This window comes from Micrasema longulum, unplaced genomic scaffold, assembly GCF_059751315.1.
Source record: "Micrasema longulum isolate JH-2025_06_02 unplaced genomic scaffold, ASM5975131v1 h1tg000411l, whole genome shotgun sequence".
In the NCBI taxonomy this organism is placed as follows: domain Eukaryota; kingdom Metazoa; phylum Arthropoda; class Insecta; order Trichoptera; family Brachycentridae; genus Micrasema; species Micrasema longulum.
Window position 1 is genome coordinate 840724 of NW_028277611.1, and position 18114 is coordinate 858837.

Consider the following 18114-nt stretch of genomic DNA (forward strand, 5'->3'; position numbering starts at 1 on the left):
GAAAATGGAATCAAGTTGGGGTAGAGTGGAATTCGAACCACAGATCTTTGGTCCGTGAGTCCGAGACACTATCACAGGACTACAACCCGATATTGCAGAATAAACAACTTTTAAAGTGAGCATTTTACGTTCCCCACTACATACACTCGAGTGTTATGTATACAGGCTGAATAAAAATATGTTTTGATTTTTGAAATGCAGAACTTATAAATTATACAACTAATTGTGGAATCTGGAATGTATGTAGATTAAATGTTTCGGCCGAAGATGCTGGACGCCTGAAGTTGCGTAAAAATATACAAAATATTGAATAAATTCAAAAAGCTTCTGCTTCCAAGACATTTCCCATATTATATACATTATAATGTGGTACAGTAAGCCCGGACTATAAATATGTGTACCTGACTGCCTACATCATGTTTAAGTAAATGGTACGCTTGCAATTCAGTTGACTAGAAATTTTATCCGAGGTTTTACTGGATGCTCCGCAGAACAGGGTATTTCAACAGTGTTATTCGCTCAAATATACCCAACTGTTTACTTCTGAAACGTTCTGCTTTTGCAAACATTTATAAATTATGCTTCTAATAATTTAATCTAATACCCTTGTTTAGTAAACAGAGCGTGGTAAGTTTATATAATAATATAATATATTTTTATTTAAAAAATAAGTTTCCTTTTATTCTGCATACTTTCAGGTATCTCATGGTATCTTCAGGCATTTCAGGTATCATATTTTAGCCATAAAACATAAAGCTATAATATAAAGCTAAATTTTTCCAAATTTTTGTAGACAAGGACTGGATTTAAATCCCTGGGGAGCTGTTTATATTAACATATTACAACAGAGATGAAGAACATTTTAAATAAGGTTATATAGAAGTCTAGGCATCTACAGGGCTTATGAACTGTCATTGGCTGGTTTAAGTGGCCACTTTACACACTGTGTAACATTCACCATTCTGCCTATATTTGAACATCCATATTCCTTCAACGCTTTCATATGTTGATGTTTGTGAAGTTAGGTGAAACCGTTATTTATGCGGGTGAGATTCTAATTTAATTATTTCACCTACATACTAGGCAACGCCTGAAAATATTATTTTATTTTATACTTCTTCATGGACCAGGTGGATTTTTCAACAATATTTTGAGTGTGTTCGAATTTTTGTAGACAAGGACTCAACTCTCTGGGGAGCTGTTAATATTCATATATTACAACAGAGATAAAAGAGCCACCATGCATCTCGATTGGCTGCCAGCTCCTGTGCGTCTTCGCAAGTCAGGTTCTTGTCCCTAAGTTCTGACATAAACCGCCGACGAACAGTCAGTAGTGAACGTCCGGGACGCCGATAACCTGATGTTTTGTAAAGAAGGAAAGCGTGGTTACGGCTCTTAGGAGGCATCCGTACTATATGACCCAGCTAAACGTTTCGCCTGCGCTTTATGACAGTTGTCACCAGATTTTCCTGCGTCTGTTCTTTTTTTACTTCATTTCTCACAAAGTCAAACCACCGCATACCCAAGATTCTTCTTCTTCTTCTGAATTGTCAGAATCAGTAATTGCTGTTTTGGGCCCTAGTGATGTGCCACGATTCGCTTCCGTAGAGAAGAATAAGTATTATGCAGGCGTTATATAGGCGGTATTTGGTTTTCACTAGGTAAAAATCAATCATTTTTTCTCTAAATAACATGTATTTTAAACAATATTTTGAGTTTCTCTAAATTTTTGTAGACAACTTTACAACCATCAACAGATGAAATAATTGAAGGAATATAGATTTTCGAATATGGGCAGAACGGTGAATTTTACACAGTGTGTAAAGTGGCCACTTAAACCAGAAAATAACACGTCATTAGCCCAATAAATGCCTAGTCTTCTATATTACTTTCTTTACAATATTAGTCATCTCTCTGTAATGTAATGTGTTGATACATTTTAAAAGTTGTAAATTTTTATATTTTAGGAAAACAATTGATTTTACTTGTTTGAATTGTGTTTTGAGGTAAAAATACGTAGAAGGTCTTTTTAGTGAGAGCCGTACCTCTCGTAATTTTTTAAAATATTTTTTAATTGGAAATCAATATGCTTAGTAAAATTTGAATGATTAAACTAATTTCGCGCTTAAACTATTCGATAACCTTACGTTATTATTTAATCAAAGTGAACTTTATTTACAAGGACTTTGTGATATGTGTATCATCAATTTGATTGATTTATTGATTATATTGAATATGTATGAAGCAATTTTGATTCAATTATTTTTTTCTAAAATTTATGTCTAGGACAAACATAGGTAAGATTGATGATTAGGACATTCAGATATAATGAGGCATTGCAAATATTTTGTATGAATCAATGAATCCCATGTATGGAACACGTACTTATGTTATATTTAGCCTTGGGAATAATTATTTAGTTGATAATATGTCATAAATAATTATTATAATTTTGATATCCGATTTTCATTATTTTCATACATCAAACTTGATTAACAGCGATTGAGTTGTTAAACACGAATTGAGACTTCAACGCGTTTAAATTATAAAATCATTAATAAAGCTTAAATGAATAAATAATTTTAATGTTGGTTTTTTGAATAAAACCGTATTGATAGTTAAAGTAAATCATAAATATCTTTTTTTTTAAAAAACGTATATGTTCATACTCTTATAACTTTAAATGAACATAAGATGTATTTATGTTGACAAAGAATTTTATGTTTCTTTGACCATATCTTAAGACGAGAATATACTAACAGAGACATGACTGTCATGTTAGGCAACGTGCTTGAAAGAAGACCGAGGGTTAGATCCCCTATCAGATGGATCGATCAGGTTTAGGAGGCTGTCAATTCTACCCTTGCGGATGCGGTGCACCTTGCTGGAGACAGAGAGGCGTGGAAAAGTTTTTTGCATCTTTCAACCTTTGGAGATCATGGCACACAGTCATGAGGAACCCAACCGTAGAAGAAGAAAAATTTATAAATCTCATAACAATACAAATTATTTGTCAGGGTATGATGCAAATGAATTACATTCCTATTCCTATTACTATTACTCAATTCGGGAAATAATATTAATAAAAAAACAATAAATGAAAATGTTTAGAACATAAAAAAACACAGCAAGTTTAACTTATTTATAATGAAATATATCACAGCAGTATATTAACCAAAAAACCTTTCTTACGCAAAACAAAATGAAAAAATAAAAACGCTTTCAAGAATGGGGGAAGTGGTGAATCTAGGACAAAAGGAGATAAAGTCGATATTGCAATCATCGTGGCAGAATCAGAAGGTGATTTACAACGCATGTTACGGAATCATCTTCCTGCAAACGATTAGCAAAATAAATATATTTTAAAAACAGTTCCTTACTAAAAATGTTTGGCGGGTCGTTTCATTATTTACAACTTTTCAAACTTATTTATGTATATGATTTCTGATGTTTTTACTAAAACAGATTTTAAAAAATCCAAACCCCTTCTTCTTATTCCTTTTCCGAGATTATGTAGTCTATAATATAAAAAAAACTAAACTAATATAACTAGACTGATGTATTTTATTTGATTTTTGTTTTTATAATAATAACAAAGCTTTGGTAAAATTTAAAATGTTTAGTTAAGTTAACTTTTACGCCTCGGGGAAAAAACGTCAAGTTCTGAAACTGGTCGCAACATTAATTTTAATTTAACGATTTTACTCAAAATAAATTACTTATGTTTTTTCCAAGATCCTTGCCCTGGGTTCTTGCTCCTCCAGCAAAAGACTGGTGCAGGTTCTTTATCTGTTATTAAATCATGAATCTTTTTTTTTTCTTATAGGGTGTATCAAACCTACATATTATGAACAACGCGAAGGCACATTTTGCACGTATTGTTCCAATTTGATTTTTGATTTTCAATTTATTCAAATATATGTACATTACAAAATGGAATATCTTAATTCATACATATAGAAATAATTAAAATAATTAGGTAAAATTAGGTATATATAAAAAAACACATTAGTATACATAATATCCAAAGAATAATATGTTAAAAAAATAAGAGAATCCTACAACGAAAAACTCCCTCAGAGACGTGAAAAATGTCAATGTCCAAAGTGATATTGTTCAACATAGAGATAGCCCTTCCAACCAGCATAACCAACAGGCATAACCAATCTAACCCGCGCTGAAAAATAAGGGTTTGTAGATACGTATTAATATTTCCTTTTCACTAAATCAGTTTTAACTTACGTGTACAAAATTGCAAAAGCAAATGGAGTTGACGTTTGTCGGCTTTGTGGTGTGCTGATTAGTGCTTTTACCTGGAATTAAAGAATTTTTTTTTTCTTAATAAGTTATTAAGTATGATTTAAACCTATCCACCTTAAATGTATTATGTACTGAGGTGTAAAAACGGCTACAAGCTAACTGAAAATTGAACAAATTGAGAATGAAATAAGCGTGGTAAAAATTGGATCACTTAATTTTACGGCGGAGTTCGCGAAAAAAACTACTTTGAAACATTATAGGTTCAAGTGAACAATGAACAATCAATTATATCATTTAAATTTATTTCAACGGAGAGGGAAAACATTTTTAAGAAGGGAATATGGAAATCTAGGCATTTACAGGGCTTATGACCTGTCATTGGCTGGTTTAAGTGGCTACATTACACACTGTGTAATATTGTGTAAAATAGTAAAAAAAATAATATGAACAACTCCCTAAGGAGGAAACCCAGCCAGTCTGCAAGCATTTAGACATACTCAAACATTGTTGAATCATATCATTTTTATGTGTTGTGATCGATTTTTGGTTTTTTAATGAAAGGAAAACATACAGACTTGAACTCGTGACGTCACGGGCGGTGTAATTTTAAAATTACAAAACTTTAGAATATCGATAAGTTAGTTTAATAGCCTATTTACAAATAAAATAAAAAATTAATTTTTTCACTCTGTGCCACAAACTAAGAAGGAAAAACTCGAATGGTGCAGAGTCTGTGTCTGTTATTCTTCACAAATATACAATGTTTAATTGATTCACAAATATAATATAACGTATAGACAATATTCGACATTAAAAATCACAAAGTAAGTGCTCTGAATATTGATTTTGTTCGTTGTAAAATTATTCATAAAATACTTAAATTGGTAGGAAAAATTCCATAAATTGTCGACTACGAAGGCATCGTTAGGCCTCCCTTGAGACGCCCTAACTGCATGCAATCACCACCACAGTCCATGGGGAAAGTTCTCTACGCTATATAAGGTAGTTTAGCGGTTATAGGTCCTACTCTGTGGTAGGGTAGGCGGGGAATTAAATGCACTTTACACGTCGCTACATACTCATTAGGTGCGGCTTTCAGAATCGATAAAGCTTTCATGAAACCAGGCCCCGCGATGTTTCTTTTCGCAATATAATTAAGAAACAAGATAAAAATACACTTGGATTTATTCAAGCAATAATAGAAAAATAAAACAGAGGTGGTTTTGAAGGTTTATTTTATTTCCTAATTTATTTCTCGTACAAAAAAATTATTAGAATTAAAAGCGCACAGTTTTATCTGCTGTCGTTGGCCGCACGGTATACAAATATAATTTAAAAAAAATAAAAAACACCAAAAATATCGAAAAAAAAAATTCATCCGGATGCTCTGTCTTAAAAAAAATAACTTCAGTTTTAAAGCGCGCAAAACGGGACAGCGAAACAACGATTTTGTCGATTTTAGTAAAACATAAAATGTCAGACGTGCAGTTGTCTATGAAATTGCACAGAATTGGGGAGGCATCTGTGAGACAGTGACAGAAAAATAATATTCAAGTAATTATTTTTTTTAATTTACTTTCGCCGCATATCCTCACAATTTATGTAATACGAAACACAAAAGTAATAATGTATTTGTACACATCTAATTTTAATTTACAATCATTGATATAAAACTGTCGATTGTGTTATTTGAATATAAACACTAGTATTTACTCAAATCTAGCAATAGCAAAGCATTGCCGGATTCAGCTTGTATATTACAAAGAATATAAATTTACCATTGTTGAATGGACTTTATAAGTTCGTGAATAAATAATAAAATACATGTTTCCCCTAAGGACTCCAATTAATTTTAAAAAATTAAAATCACACGGTACAAATTAATGAAAAGCATGATTTTTGAAGTAGTGAAAGAAAAATAAGAACTTAATTTCATTTATTATTGGAAGACATGTTGAAGTTAAAAATCTGCAACCTGTATTTATTTGAAGTTATTCGTATGACTTAATTGTATCAAATATGATCCAACGCCTGAAAACAATTTTCTTATTTTTTCTAATTTTTCACTTAAATCAACAGACAGAAGAAACGAAAATAACAAGCCATAAGCTCCATAAACGCCTAGACTTACATATTTTCTCATGTTAAATGTTTTCTTTCTCTGTTGTTACCTACCAATGCATAAATATGACTATTTATTAATTTATTAATTTTACAGAAACAAATAGTCGACAGTGATATAATAACATAAAAAAAGATACGGCTCAAAGACAGACCAGCAAAGTTTCTAAATGAAAATCATACATTTTAAATTGTGGTACAACAAAAGGGTGTGTTTGTGTGTATTTGTATGAAAGTAAGTGTAGAGGTGTGTTTGTGTGTATTTGTGTGGGAGTAAGTGTTCAGGTGTGTGTAAGCGTGAGCATCATTAAATACCAAGTGGGAACGTAACGCAGAATAATTCTTAATTTATTTTTGAATATTTATTTATTATATCTTAGGCGTTAAGATAAGTTTTGTCCGTTTTTTTCCAAATAGAAAAATTGAGCACCAAAACTAAAATAAAATAGTAAATATTGTTACGTCACTCAAAAGTACCTAAGTTTTTTGCTTTACAAGGTATTTGTTTTTGTTTTTAGTATTTTATTTTTAATATTTGTATTTTATTACAAGCCTTCAAAATGGAAATTACGTTTTTTTTTTGCACCACAACAGGCCAGGAGGCCTAATTACAGTGGTGAATTACATCACAGAGCACCCAGGCTTGAGAAAAATTACATTTTAATTTTTGTGTTCTCACCGGGAATCGAACCCGGAACCTTCCGTGCGTGAGTCAAGCGTCTTGACCATTACACCACGAGGAATGTCAAGGAGACGAATGTGAGTATTTTCTTTACTTCATTTTGTTCGCGTTCAATCTTTCAAAGCTGCTCGCGATATTTGCGCATTGTACTGTGAAGACGCTATAAACGAAAAGACAGCTCTATAAACGAAAAGACAGCTCCTCAATGTTTTTTTGCTTTTTAAAGACGGTAGTTTTAACCCAAAAGAGATGGAGCGCTTCGGACGACCAGAGGACTTAGATAATGAGCACTCATATCACATTATTTATAAAGATACCCTTTAAACAACCGTAGGATTGGCGGAGCAGATAAGCAATAGTCACATGACCATACACCGCCATCTAAAATCGTTCTACCGCCTTTAAAACACAACCATCGACGACTGTCCTTTCATTCATTGCATCTTTACCGGTCACTGTACATATACTTTTTTAATTTTTTTTTTTATTAAATTGAAAACATATTATACATAATTATATACAATATTCCCAAGGAGTTTTAAAAAAAAAAACTCATTTAGGGACATACAGATAACAAATTTATTTAAAGACGTTTTTACATTTTAAACTATTATATTATTTACAAAAGCAGAAAAATTAAAATTATGATATACTACAAAATAAAAAGGGTATGAAAAATACTTGAAAATAACAAAATAAACAGAATACTAGGCATGGAAATAAATTCAAAATAATGTTTACATTATGCAATCTGGGAAAGAAAATTGAAAAAAGTTTAAAAATTACATGTATGTATATATACATACTGAACTAGTACAAAATAAAATCATTTTTTTTAATTAACAAAATATGCGCACACCCAATACAGGTTAATTTTTTTGATCAAAAACGTATTGAAATTATGTATACAAGCTAAAAAAAGTATTAAAAAAACACAAATAACACTTATTATTTCTTCGATTAAACTCAATCAAAAGGATGTTTCGTAAATGCTTACTTTCGTCTGCTTAACATTCCATTTTGAAGGCTCGTAATCAAATAAAATAATGTATACAACGTAAAAGTAAATTAAAAATCTTGCAGAGCAGAAAATTTTATTTTGAATGACTTCGTTTACCGTTTTACTATTCTTTTGGTGCTCAATTTTTTAATTTTGAAAAAAACGGCCACAGCTTAGCCACCACATACCACACAACGCATCTGAGGACACAAACCTCCTTGGTAGCCTTAGCATCTTTGTGCTGAAAAAAAGTAATCCAGAAGTACATAATATGCATTTCATTGGATCGAGAAAAGAGGGAACTGAATTCTTCACTGACTGGAATTAAATTGATTGGACATAATCAATTCACCGAAATAACGACAAATCTTTTAGAAAGCCATTAAAAAAGCCACCAGATCTGTTTATTTATTTTATTTATTTATTTAACTTTTTGTACAAAATGTTATTTGTACATTGGCGGGCTTATTTCCAAATGGCAATTTCTTCCAACCAACCAATAAAATAAAAGTTTTATTTTTATAATTCAACTTACAGAACATATTCAATAGAAAAAAAAAAAAAGATTAAAAAGTGAAAAATATATTAAAATAGAAATAAACGTATTTGTTTATAAATTACCTTAAATCAAAACCATTACTCAATGGGAAAAAGGAAAAAAGCGGAAAGAGGAAAAAGTAAAGGAGGAGAGATTAAGGAAGAGAAAGGAGATGTTTCTTCAGACGTGATTTAAACAGAGATAATGTAGTAACATCTTTGATGGTGGATGGGAGATGATTCCACAGTCGAGCCGCATGGACACTATATGAGTTAGAGAAGAAAGAGGAATTGTGTATGGGTATTAAGAGAGTGCCTTGAGAATGAGAACGAAGAGGTAAACCATGAACTGAAAAGCGTTGAAATTTTTCACACAGGTATATAGGAGCGTTAGGACTATGAAGTACATTGAACAGAAGTGAGAGGGAGTGATAGTCTCTCCGCTGTCTAATTTGAGCCATTTCAGTTGCCTACGATAATCAGAAATGTGGTCATATTTCCTAAGACCAAAAATGTACCTTATGCATGTATTCTGAAGTCGTTCAAGTTTATCGAGTTGCTCACAGCTTAAATCAGTCATGGAAACATCAGCGTAATCTAGAATGGGTACTAGTAATGCTTGTACAAGAGTGCATTTAGTACTAATGGGTAAGAATTTTTGCAACCTTCTAAGTGAGTGTAGACTGAAAAATATTTTGCGGCTTAATTCATTAGTATGAGCTCGCCAGCAGAGATGTTCATCCATATTTATCCGACAGGACTTATAACAGGGCCACGAATAGCTGCGAGAAAGTCCATTCGGTAATCGTGGAGAGGAGGAAAGGACAAGACCACAGGATGTGTTCAAAAGACTGATTAAGATCCACAGCAGCACGAAGGGGAATCAACAATATTGAAAACAAAAAAAAACTGCTTAGTCCAGTGATTGGGGTTAACCCAAGAAGAATTTCAGCGCTGACGGATTGAAGGGAAGAAAAATGCTACCCTCCCTGAAGGGGTGGATTCCCATCGCGAAAAAACGAACACAATTTAATGTTAACACGTCATATTTATGCAAACAAAATTCATTGTTTGCTTTGAGCATTTAGCGATTTTCAATGTTTTGAAACATACCGTAAAACTGTATGATTTTAATGAAAATGGTGTTCGTTAATGTTTTGAAAATAGATTAAGTTATTAATATAAATTCTGTGTTTAATTTTGCTTTTCCATACGCTCGTGGTGAGATTGTTTATTTTGATAGTCATATAAAACATTAAACGGCCAGTGGAACGTTTTCGCTCCACATAAATAGGTTATTTGCCGTATGTGGTTTAGCATTAACAAGTTATCAAAGGAATTATCTGGTTCCGAGTAAACTGTTTTGTTTAACGTTACTTTATACAACCTGACTGTGGTTTAGATCTGCTGCCTGTTGTAGTTAACTGTTATAATAATACACTCCGAACATAGAAACTCGGTATAAGACACACAAACCTACTATAGAACATTAAGCTTGTTAGTGACGTGAAAAAACTTTAGCATTATTCGAATATTTTTTACAATCGGTACGAGTATCATAATTGCGCGGAAATATCGGTTACTGTTATATCATATTCCGTTATGTTTTTCATTGCAATTTGTCTACAGTTTTTACTGTCTTATTTTTGCCAAATATTATATTTCATTACGGTTTTGAGTATGAAATAAAGCCAGAACCCTGGAAGTGTGCTTTCGACTCGATGGCTACTCTCAGGCAAAAGTCTCGAGCGAGTCCACTTCGTTGTGCAGAAATTGACGCGTTCGCCTACAGATCATTCATTTAGGCTTCGGATTCGATTCCTGGTAGGGTGAACGCTAATTTAGATTTTTTAGTATTTTCAAATTTCATTTTTGAACAGCAACATTTTATTTTTCTTAGAATGGCACCTAAAGCGTAAGACCGATCACCTTTACTTCATGTAACAGGTAATTGAACTATGCTGCATTTGGTTAACCAATACCGTACCCCGTGCACCACTCCGCGGGGAGGTCTCAGCATTTTTGGTAACTGCTTTGTCATCATCTGGTATGTTTTTCATTGCAATTTTGTATACAATTTTTACTGTCTTAATTTTTGACGAGTGTTTTACCTCAAACTGGCATCTTATATTTTTGTACTGTTCAATAGTAGAGCTTTTGAAATTTTTAAATAATATTATTTACATTATAAATAATGTTATATACACATTTTTTTTTCTTTTTAAAAAAACTGTATTAAACAATAGTTTTCCACACTGTGTAAAGTGGCCACTTAAACCAGCCAATGACAGGTCATAAGCCCTGTGAATGCCTAGACTTCTATATTCCCTTCTCAAAAATGTTCTTCATCTCTGTTGCATTATGTTTAGCGTAGTAGGCAAAAGCACCACCACTACACCACGAGACCGGATTATCTTCACTCCATTTTTTTTCAAAATTATTACCCAATAGTATCAATTCAAAAACTCTAATCCAGTGACTATAAAACAATAGTTGTAAAATATACCTAAGTAAAACCTTATAGGAATATTTTCGAATATTAGGTAAAAATCTTGAAAAAGGAAATCAAGTATAGTCCGTCTCGTTTATTTACCATGGTCGACGTAATACTTGTTTACAACATTTACAAGGTTTATAAATTTGGTAAGGTATCCAAAATAAAATATTTTTAAAGGATAAAATTCTACTTTAATTTTTTTAAACAAACACATGAGTGTATATTGTTACGCGTTTCGTCTTGTTAGGACATTATCATCTTACTTAAATATTTACACGGTTTCCTTAGATACTAAAAATAATTGAGTTTTAACTATTTTTTCAAAATAAACCGTTGGGGTTTAAAGTCCATGATCGATAACACACCTACACGTATTTAATAATTTCACCTGAAAAATAGAGTCTTGTCTCCAAGAAGCAAATCAGCATTTCCTATTGAACTCAATTAATTACATTCTGTGAAACACAAGATCAACGATCTGCAGTACATAAACATCTTCCTTACCATGGAGATATGAACAACAAAGGAACATGGTCTAAAAAGAAGTGGTAACGCCCAGCATTTCAGTTCAGTCAGTCTAGCCAGCCCGAAGGCTCTGCTCAACGCAGTCACTCAGTTCCAGCATGTAGTTCAAGTGCAATCTCTTCCACTCCTCATCATCTCCATCACTCTCGCGCTACACAACACGGTGTCATATATTTCTTCGACATGCAATAAATCAACACATCAAACGCCCGACGGTTCTATTGAGATATCAGAGTTTGGATGTTTAACTGTTGCAGAGATTTTTTCCAAACAACGCGTTTGGTAACGCCGCATTTTACGCAGTATCTACGAAGTATCGAGTTGGATGACAGAAGGCAATGTGCCGCTAATGTGCCGCGCACGATAATTTTACACAACTACGCCATTACGCTCATTTTCACAGATCTCGCCTAGTTACGTAAGTGAAATCAATATTTATATCTAATTATTATTACTAGCAGGCAACATTAAGTTACATGCTAAAAAAACCAGTTTCAAGAGTTTTTTCAGAAAATACTGTTGCGAGATGATGGTTATAGCATCGCGCTCCTTTCGCTGTACACGTTGAATTACACTGATTTTTATTAATTAATTTATTTATGATACACACGGCACGCAGTGCCTTTTACCATACAAAGATACATATTATATATAAAAAATATTAACACTTCAATATGTGAAAAACATAAAAATCTAATTAAAAAGTATTATGTTACATAAATACTATGACACAGCAGTTCGTATAAAGAACAAATTTGGATATAAAAAAATAATTAAGCAATGTGGCAAATGAAGTTTTAAAAGGAAAATTATTTTTATAATTTTTTCTTTATGAGGAACATAAAACCTTTTTTTTTTTAAAAAACCCAAAAAAATCCGTTAGTGGGGTGGTACATTGGGGAGTTGGGAAAGTAATGCACGTAAGACACGCATCACATTATACACTCTTGTGTAGTAAAAATAATGAAAATAGAATTTAACCCAATAAAAGTATTGCATTATGGATACCTTACCAAATTTTAATATGGAATTCTTCCAATTAACTGCCGTACACAATAAATAGGTTTGTAATTTACATTTTAAAAATTGCTACCTTTTGTGTATTTCTATACATGATTACTAGTTTCTTTCTTTGTGTATGTATTGAAATAAAACAAGTCACCCTTGAAATTAAATTAATTATCTTGTTCATTGAAACTTAATTTAATTGCCTTTTTTCATTTTTTCCAGGTAAGCGCACAGAAAGTTTAACAAATTTCCAGCATTCTTTGGTGAGTATTTTAAAAAGTCCATAGAATATACTGTATTTTTCGGGGAGGCATTATTAAATCTCATAAATGATCATAATTGATTAAATATTTTCAATATTTAAGCCAATATACGCAGTGTTCCAGGGTCAGATAAAGAAACATCCAAGGAATACTCCTCAAAACTTTTAAAAAAAGTACAAAAAACTTGTTTTTTCTTAATATAAAAATATATCTATATTTTTTTTTATTTTACAGAAACAAACATTTATAAAGCATTTTATATATTTATTTGGAAAAACAACAGTAAATTTATAAACTATTCATGCTATAATAAAGTGTATGAGTCCAATTAAAGTTTTTCACGACTCTATAATACTTTTTGTAGACATACTAATGAAAAGATGAAAAAATAAAAATATGTACCAGTAAATAATAATATTTAAAGAATAACATACGAAATAGTTAAAATAAATAAAAATGATTTCATTCCCAAAGCGTTAGGAGGGATGAAAAGTATAAAAATAAATTAGGATAAATTAGGGAAAAAGAGAGAGTCTATTGACAAGATTACCCTTAAAATGCCTATAAATAATAGAGACAGGAAAAAAAGTGATAGAAATACATATTAATTAAAGTAGTTCAAAAATATTTTTTTTAAATAAAAAAGTGTTGAATCAAATAAATCAAGGAAGGAACAAATTTTGTTATATTCTGTGAAGCTACGGTTTATGAAGAAATTTTGAGTGAAGTTATTGGATGGTACAGGATTGTAAAAAAATTGGGCTTGTCTAGTAGATCTGGTAGATATATTATTATTAACAATATTTTGAGTTTGTTCAAATTATTGTAGACAAGGACTAGATTCAACTCCCTGGGGAGTTGTTAATATTAACATATTACAACAGACATGAAGAATATTTAAGAGAAGTCCAGGCATCTACAGGACTTATGACCTGTCAATGGCTGGTTTAAGTGGCCACTTAACACACTGTGTAACATTCACCATTCTACCCATATTTAAACATCTATATTCCTTCAATTCTTTCATCTGTTGATGTTTGTGAAGATAAAAAGCTGAAAACTTTATTTACGCAGGTGAGATTCATATTATGAATTATTTCACCTACATACTGGGCTACGCCTGAAAATGTTATTTTTTCAATTTCTATACTTCTTCATGGACCAGGTGGATTTATCAAAAACCTTTTATGTTCTTCGTCTTCATTTTCATCAAATGTTCTTTATCTCTGTTGTAATATGTTAATATAAACAGATCCCCAGTGAGTTGAATCCAGTCCTTGTCTACAAAAATTTTGACAAACTCAAAATATTGTTAATAAATTACCTGGTCCATGAAGAAGTATAGAAATTGAAAAAATAACATTCTCAGGCGTTGCATAGTATGTAGGTGAAATAATTCAATTACATGAATCTCACCCGCATAAATAAAGGTTTCAGCACTTTAACTTCACAAACATCAACAGACGAAAGAATTGAAGGAATAAAGATGTTTAAATATGGGCAGAATGGTGAATGTTACACAGTGTGTAAAGTGGCCACTTAAACCAGCCATTGACAGATCATTAGCCCTGTAGATGTCTGGACTTTTATATTACCTTATCTTAAATGTTTTTCGTCTCTGTTGTAATATGTTTATATTATTATTATTTGAAAATAGAGAAAATCTTTTGTGTCTCGGACTGGCATCGCTTCCAAAACCAAAAGTTTAATTGATTATTTAAATGCACCTTTTTTTCGATACGGAATTTCCTTTTTTTTACCACAATACTCTTATTGGCAGAAGCAAACTTAAACTCAGAGCCCACAGGTTTGGGCATAATCATATTTATCTGATTATTGGAATCAACATTTTGCGAACCCGAAACCTCCACGCCTGAATTAAACGTTTTACAGCAAGTAACTCGATGACATTCTTTAATTCTTGTAAAAAAATATTATCATAAATTTAAACGGAAACGGAAAACTTTTTTCAGAAAAAAAGGGGCAAGTCTAGACATTAACAGGGCTCGTAATCTGTTATTGACTGGTTAACCCTATATAGGACACCTAGAACAATGTGGTACATACATTGTATTAATAATAATGTCAAAAGAATATCATAATAACGTGCACTGATAGATCAGTCGGCTTTTTCAAATGCAACAAATTTAAAAAAATAAATAAATAAACATATTTAATAAAGTTTGTAAAACGTTAATTAACACAAAATATGTGTCTGTAAAGGGAGAAGTGAATAATTTACGCATTGTGTAATATTCACCTTCCGGACTATGTATTTAATCAATTATTTATTTTTCCCAATTTTTTGTTCATCATTCCGTTTTTGCACTTAATGGTGCATAGGGCACTGAATTGTTACACCAATCGCTGCGTATCTTAATTTTATTTTGTTAAATGAAGATAAGATGATCAGTCTTACGCTTCAGGGACTATGAAATATTCTGGTGTGAAAACACCCTTTTAAATAAATATTTCATATTAACCGTGTCGGGAATCGAACCTGAGACTTCTTGCTTGGTGGACAAACGCGCTGACCACAGCCACAAGGGTGACTTTAATAATTCATTTTATTAATTAAAATAAATATCACGCAAGTTTTTAATTTTTTTTTTCCTTTAAAACCATTTATGTTGGTTGACATTGAATGAGTGGTTGAAAACCAATTTTTTTGATTTTTCTTGTAATTGTAATATCACACAGTTTGTGCATGAAATATTAAAAAATAATTACGTATTTTAGGCGCTGAAATTGTCCATAGAAGTATCTATTGAGCATGCAAAAGATAAGTGGAAAATACCTTAGATCTCTATTGTAACAAATATATTAATGACGTTTCCATTAACCTTAAAAATAATAAATAAGTTAATTTACGTAGAATCGAATTGAATACGTAATGAGCTTAAGTGCCGAGTCATGGTTTTAGATTCGAAGAAAAAAATCTAAAAATACGTCGCAATGGGCCCTTTGTGAGAAGCGTCTAGTGAATGATGGACTCCATAGAGCCAGTACTTTATTATGGTAACTGCTGTGCGCAAACATTATACTCAGGTGACCTCTATTACGTTACCTGTATTCAACAGTTTGTGTATTTTAAAAAATATTTTCTTTAATATTGATGAATGCCGAAAACAAGGAACACTACGAAAAACACATGGCATGACCAAATTTCATCAAATACTTGATTATTGTCATGTCGAAAATTAAAACAATCTGTGTGTATGAGAGGATGAATTAATGCGTCTACATTTTAGTAGCAAATACTTTGTGTATGCAAATATATAGCGGTGTGATTTTCTACATGTCTAAGCAAAATGTTGTAACTACCGAATTTTCGTTTTCTAATACCTCAAAAATCACAAAATATTTTCTACAAATTGTATTTTGTTGTTTTTGTCTCAGTTTCTAGAAGAAGTAAGCAGAAGTAATGCAATGCAAGAATTCAGCACAGTCATGATTTTTATTGTATACTTGTTACTTGTGTATATTATTTGCTTTTAATTCAATTATTTCACTTTTTAACTAATATTACTTTTCCACGGCTATTTTATTTTATGATTTGACAGACAAGTCATATGTTTGACGTGAAAGTTCATATTTGTAATAATATAGTAAACAGAAATACAAATCGTTTTTTTTTTTGTAAATCTATGAATTGTTTTAGACACTTAAATGAAACTTAGTCGAGAGTGGATTCAATAAATTGTCACTTAAGAAAGTTTAAAAAGTAACAAATCATTTGAGTAATATCTACAATAATTATAATGAGTAAGAAAACATAATGAATTATTAATATATTTAATTAATAATAAAATCATATTAGAAATGTTAATAGAATAAATATGATTTTTATTGAACTTCATAGTGTTTAGACAGCTTTTAATTAAAATATTTATTATTACAGCGTTCATTGCACGAGGCGATTTGAATATGAATTAATTTTACAAATTACTAGAGGCCGAATTTAACAGTCTTCTTACGAATATTGAAAAACAAATCTCAATGACCAAATGATTTTATTTATAGTACATTGTGAACATCCTGTTAAAATATTCATAATAATTATAATTTTCTTTTATTATTTTAATTTAAGCATATCCTATTGGTAAATTCGTCTAACGGCCAAAACAATAAAAACACATTTAAACATATATTGTATTCACCTTGAAGAGAGCGTATTGATGTTTTACTGTAGAATGTATTTACATATAATAAAAAAAAGAGTACAGAGGAAATAGCTTTTGAGATACTGCACGGAATTACTCTCCGGTCAAACCGGTAAGTACTTACACATTCCTACCCATACTATCAGAATATCAGAGGGAATCTTCGGCCAGTTACTACCGCTTTATTCGTCCGCGACCTCTCGCGGCGTGTGGACGTATCGGAGAGTTTCACTCCGTCGAAGCCTTTTCAGCGAAAACTCAATACGATCGCGGAGATTAGATTCGCCGTATTCCAATCGAATATTATAACGCCGTTCGGTATCTCGCGAAAAATTTAATTTCGAATATTTACATCGACTTTACCCGACAATTGATCATATCCAGAACGCTTTTAAAAAACGTTAGTTTTTGTTATTTTTTTTATTCAAGTTGTAAATTTAAGTGCATTGTGTTTATTGGATAACTCTACTGAAGTGTTATTGTGTTCTGTGTCTGCTAAACTCTTGTGTTTTTGTGTGGTTTTCGTGTCAAAACGTGTTTGGTTTTCCTTATGACGATTATAAGCGGCTAAAAAAGGTCGGTATAATAAAAATGAATATATTGTTTTAAGAAAATACTATTTATCATTTGTTAGAATATCTACATGCGTTAAAATGTACAACAAATAAAATATTTACAAAATCAAAAAACAATCTATCAACGCGTTGAAGAGGTCCGAGCTTCGAACCCCGCTTTACTATAATTTAATTCCCATCTTCTAGATGTGAGGTATTTACATCTCTTTAAAAAATATTTATGACACTGAAATATTCGTGTTAATCTTTGGGTGATAGCAAATATTTATGTTAACCTAATTGGAAAAAAATATCGCTTGGTTTAAAAAAATAAATTATTTAATATACAATATAAATTATTATATAAGGTATTCTGCGAAAAAGCACTAAGTCAAAATTACTACTTCTGAGATAATTGAAGTTCAAAGTTTGTAACGAAATAACTTTTTTTATACTAAACATCACTAAGCTAACTTGAAAAAAATGTAAATTAATCTATTTACT

At 31.3% G+C, this 18114-nt stretch overlaps 1 protein-coding gene across 4 annotated transcripts in view; it reads left to right on the forward strand.

Annotated features, from left to right (window-relative positions):
* Positions 1-18114, forward strand: part of Pgant9 (polypeptide N-acetylgalactosaminyltransferase 9) — a 647455-nt gene that overhangs the window by 192236 nt on the left and 437105 nt on the right. For 3 of the 4 annotated variants that reach the window (XM_088226145.1, XM_088226152.1, XM_088226151.1), the window contains exon 1: positions 17253-17632. The exons of the other annotated variant lie outside the window; for it this stretch is intronic. The gene's annotated coding sequence lies outside the window, so the exon portion shown is untranslated. Of the gene's footprint in view, positions 1-17252; positions 17633-18114 lie in introns of those variants that run through there. 4 annotated transcript variants of the gene reach the window in all.